We start from the raw sequence: 5259 nt of genomic DNA, 5'->3' as shown, positions 1-5259 counted from the left end.
ACCATAAATCATTTAAAAAATGCAAAAGAGCACTTGGCGAAATTTGACATCCATTCATGAAAAAACTCTCAGCAAACTAGGAATAGCAAGGAACTTCCTTAATCTGATGAGGGACCTTGTTATAGGAAGAGGAAATTTGGACAGACAGAGAAAAAGTTGTGAGAGGACCCAGTGACAAGGCAGCTATGTGCAAGCCAAGGAAAGAGGGCTCAGATGAAATCAAACGTTCCAACACCGTGACCTTGGACTTCAACGCTTCAAAGCTGTGAGAAATATATTTTTGTGGCTTCTGTATCTAGTCTGTGGTACTTTGTTATGGCAGCCTTAGCAAACGAATACAGGTATCCACAAAGAAACAACAGCTAACATCATACTTAATGGTGAAACATTGAATTCTTTCCTACTAAGACTGAGAACAAAGCAATGATGCCCCCTTTTAACATTACTATGCAAAATCATAGTGAAAGCCCTAGGCAATGCATTAATATAAGAAAAAGAAATAAGTAGTATACAGATTAGAAAGGGAGAAATGATACTATCCCTTTTAATGCACTACAGAATTATGTACATAATCCTTAGGGATCTATAAAAAGGCTCTTATAACTAACAAGTGAGTTTACGAAGGTCACAGATACCTGGTCAATATACAAAAATAAATTTCTTTTTATTATTATTATTTTTTATTAAAAATTTTTTAATGTGTATTTATTTTTGAGAGACAGAGAGAGAGAGAGAGAGAGAGAGAGAGACAGCGAGAGAGAGAAAGAGAGAGACAGAGAATGAGTGGGTGAGGGGCAGAGAGAGAGGGAGACAGAATCTGAAGCAGGCTCCAGGCTCTGAGCTGTCAGCACAGAGCCCAACGCGGAGCTCGAACTCACAAACCATGAGATCAGGACCTGAGCCGAAGTCAGATGCTCAACTGACTGAGCCACCCAGGCACCACTAAAAATAAATTATCTTTCTATACATTAACAATAACAATTGAAAATTGAATAAAAATGGTACCAAAAAATCTCCAAAAAAGAATACAAAAAAATAAATAAAATAGGAAGGATCTATCAAAATATATACAGAACCTGTATATATATATATATGTGTGTGTGTGTATATATATGTATATATATATATATGTGTGTGTGTGTGTGTGTGTGTATATATATATATATATATACACACACACATATATATATACACATATATCTTTCTATCTATATATACACAAAATCTATACAGAACCTGGATTGAAGATTCAATATTGTTAACATGTCAAAATACTCAAGTGATCTATAGACTTAATGCACTCCTGATCAAAATCTGAATGTTTTTTTGCAGATAGTAACAAAGTACGAAATTTATATGGAAAGGAAAAAGAACTAGAAAAGCCAAAACAGCTTTGAATGTGAACAAAAGTGCTAGGAGAACTCAGCCAATTTTAAGACTTACTATAAAGCTATAGAAATCAAGAAGACTGTGTGGTACTAGGGTAGACACACAGACACATAGATCAACAGATCAGAATAGAGAGACCAAAAATAGACCGACACGGATAATGGTCAAATGGCTTTTAACAAAAGTGCAAAAGCAATTCAACGGAGAGGAGAGTCTTTTCAACAAATGGTGATAAAATAATTAAACATCCATGGCCAAAGCAAACACACATTCCCTCCCCCCACAAAAAAACCCTCCGATAGACCCTAGCCTTGCACTCAAAAATTAACCCCAAGTCATAGATCATAGATCATAGACTTGAATGTGAAAAATAATACTGCTAAATTTCTAGGAGAAAGTCTTTGTGATCTTGGATTATGCAAAGAGTTCTTAGAATTGATTATTTGGTATCTGTGTGATGACAAAAGCACAATTAAAAAAAATGGATAGGTTAAACTTCATCAAAATTAAAAATTTCTTTACCGGGGCGCCTGGGTGGCGCAGTCGGTTAAGCGTCCGACTTCAGCCAGGTCACGATCTCACGGTCCGTGAGTTCGAGCCCCGCGTCAGGCTCTGGGCTGATGGCTCGGAGCCTGGAGCCTGTCTCCGATTCTGTGTCTCCCTCTCTCTCTGCCCCTCCCCCGTTCATGCTCTGTCTCTCTCTGTCCCAAAAATAAATAAAAAACGTTGAAAAAAATTAAAAAAAAAAAATTTCTTTACCAAAGTCACTTTCACTTTTCATGAAAAGACAAACCAAAAACAGGCTGAAAATATTTTAAATCACACATCTGATAAAGACGTACTAAATATATATGAAACTCTCAAAAGTAACATTAAGAAAGCAAACACTCAGTTAAAAATGGGCAAAAGATCAGATTAGACACTTCACCAAAGAACACACATAGCAGGCAACAAATGCATAAAAAGGTTATTAGAAAGAAGCAGATTAAAATGATAAGGTATCACTATATACATATTAGGATGGGAAAAACAAACAGATGAACAACAACAAAAAACTCAGACAAGTGCTGGTGAAAATATACAAGTGGAGCTCCCATATATTGCTAGTGGGAATGCAAAATTAGAGACAGACACTTCAGAAAATAGTCTAGAAGTTCCTCATAAAGGTCAGTATACACCTATACTACCTAGAAATGATTCCGTAGTGACACTCAAAAGAAATAACTTCTGTTCCCACAAAAAACTTTGCAGGTATTTTATTCATAATTTTCCCAACCGGAAATAACCCGAATGTTTTTCAATGGGAGAATTCATAAACATTTATGGAACTTCCATGCACTGGAATGCTATTGAGCAAGACAAAGGAAAAAATTACCGCCGAATGTAACAACATGGGTGAACTTCAAAAGCATTAGGCTGAATGACAGCAGCAAGACCAAGAAGACAACATACTCTGTGATTCTGATTTCTGGACAAGGTAAAACTAATGGGAAGAGAAAAATGGGACAGTGGTTTTGAGGAGCTGGTCACAGAGGACATTATTGGGGGTAATGGAACTCCTCTGTACTTTGCTTATAATAGTGTCAAAATTGTAGAACTGTACATCAAAAAGAGTGCATTTTACTGTATGTAAATTAAAAAGTGAATAAAGCAAAACAAAAAAAATCATGAAGACATAATCAGGAATATCAGACATAGGGTCACCTGAGTGGTTCAGTCAATTGAGCATCTGACTTTGGCTCTGGTCAAGATCTCATAGTTCGTGGGTTCCAGCCCCACAGGGGGCTCTGTGATGACAGCTCAGAGCCTGGAGCTTGCTTCGGATTTTCTGTCTCTCTCTCTGCCCTTCCCCTGCTTATGCTCGCTTTCTCCCTAAAATAAGTAAATAAACATTAAAAAAAAAGAATATCAGATATAAAGTAGGAGAAAGTATTGTAGAGGTGTATTAAGTAATTAATAGAATTTTACCTTTTATGTTTTTTTGGTATTTTTAAAATGTTTTTAGCGTTAATTTTTAAAATTTGTTATGTTACGGTTTCCTTTCTTCCACAAAAGAAAACTTGGATCAGCCTGTTGGCATTCAATATATTTTTGTCTAAAAAAAAAATAAAGATAGGGGCACTTGGGTGGCTCAGTCGGTTAATCGTCCCACTCGATTTTGATTCAGGTCATGATCTTACAGTTGTTGGTTTCAAGCCCAAGTCAGACTCTGTGCTGACAGCACTAAGCTTGCTTGGGAGTCTCCCTCTCTCTTTCTCTCTCTGCCCCCCCCCCCCCCACTTATGCTTGTTCTAGCTCTCTCTCAAAATAAATAAACATTAAAAAATAAAGATAGTGGGGGCGCCTGGGTGGCTCAGTCGGTTAAGCGTCCGACTTCAGCTCAGGTCACGATCTCACGGTCCGTGAGTTCGAGCCCTGGGACTGGCTCTGGGCTGATGGCTCAGAGCCTGGAGCCTGCTTCCGATTCTGTGTCTCCCTCTCTCTCTGCCCCTCCCCCGTTCATGCTCTGTCTCTCTCTGTCTCAAAAATAAATAAACGTTAAAAAAAAATTAAAAAAAAATAAAGATAATGATTTGTAATGTAATACTTAATATTAACTTGTGATACATTAAAAAAAAAATTAATGTTTATTTTTGAGAGAGAGAGATAGTGAGAAGGGGAGGGGTAGAGAGAGAGGGAGGCACAGAATCCAAAGCAGGCTCCAGGCTCTGAGCTGTTGGCACAGAGCCTGCCATGGGGCTCAAACCCGTGAACTGCTAGATCATGACCTGAGCCAATCATGACCTGAGCGGAAGGCTGACGCTTGACTGACTGAGCCACCCAGGTGCCCCTAACTTGTGATACTTAAAAAAACAAAACAAAACAAAACAAAAAATATGTCAGGGCTCCTGGTGGATCAGTTGGTTGAGTGTCTGACTCTTGATTTCTGCTCAGGTTGTGATCTCATGGTGGTGGGATTGATCCCAGAGTTGGACTCTGTGCTAAACATGGAGCCTGCTTGCCATCCTCTCTCTCTCCCTGTCCTTCCACTGCTCTCTCTCTCTCTCTCAAAAAAAAAAAAAAAAAAAAAAAGTCAAACATTTTGAATTCTCTGAATATCCCAGTTTAATTTTAATTTGTAACTTTAATTTTTTACACATTAAAACACTCATAATTGAAGTATACTTATTTTATGTACAGTGAGTTAGCATGAAGGTATGTATCTTGAATATCTGCAATTAAGGTAGGCAGATATTAGAGTAGAGTAGAGTAGATCAGATATGATCCACTCAAGGAGGTTCATTTCATCCAACTTAATAGAACCTCTATCTTTCGCACACTGACGAAAACACTGGTGGCACATTTCGAGGCCATATTTATGGATCAGAAGGCACCATTTTGAGCAGACGTCTCAAGAACCGGGGCCAGATTTCCTGGGATGGCTCCAGTAGAGCTGCTGGTGACCCATCTCACTCTCTCGGATGCAATGAGTCAAAGGCCCAATTTAATTTCTAAATTGAAGACAATTTGCCGCTAACAGGGGTTCTGTAAATGGAAACAAGGAAAATAAGAAATCATGTACAAACTTAATTTTGCCTTTCCTTTTTATTTGTCTCTGACTCTCCTTCCCCTTTGTAAATCTAACATTATGCAGCTATGTTCTTTTATGACTCCATTTTAGAACACAAAGTTTAATAATTATATTTGTTGACAATATTTCTCCTCTTATATCAATCTTCTCATCCTGTGGAGTTTCAATATCAATTCGATAATCATTATACATCGGTACTATAATACTGTTTTCACACTTGTGTTCTTTCTTACGTTCAATCAGTGGTTCTCTTGAGTGCACTTTCTTGATTTTTACAGAAAAATTAATTAACAAATTTC

General features: G+C 37.6%; 1 pseudogene; it reads right to left on the bottom strand.

Moving 5' to 3' along the window:
- Positions 1–4573: 4573 nt before the first annotated feature.
- LOC131507984 (small ribosomal subunit protein uS14-like) lies at positions 4574–4837 on the bottom strand (annotated as a pseudogene).
- Positions 4838–5259: the final 422 nt, after the last annotated feature.

Source organism: Neofelis nebulosa, chromosome 3 (genome assembly GCF_028018385.1).
Source record: "Neofelis nebulosa isolate mNeoNeb1 chromosome 3, mNeoNeb1.pri, whole genome shotgun sequence".
Taxonomy (NCBI): domain Eukaryota; kingdom Metazoa; phylum Chordata; class Mammalia; order Carnivora; family Felidae; genus Neofelis; species Neofelis nebulosa.
Note: the sequence above shows the minus strand (reverse complement) of the source record. Positions and strands in the feature narration are given on the sequence as shown.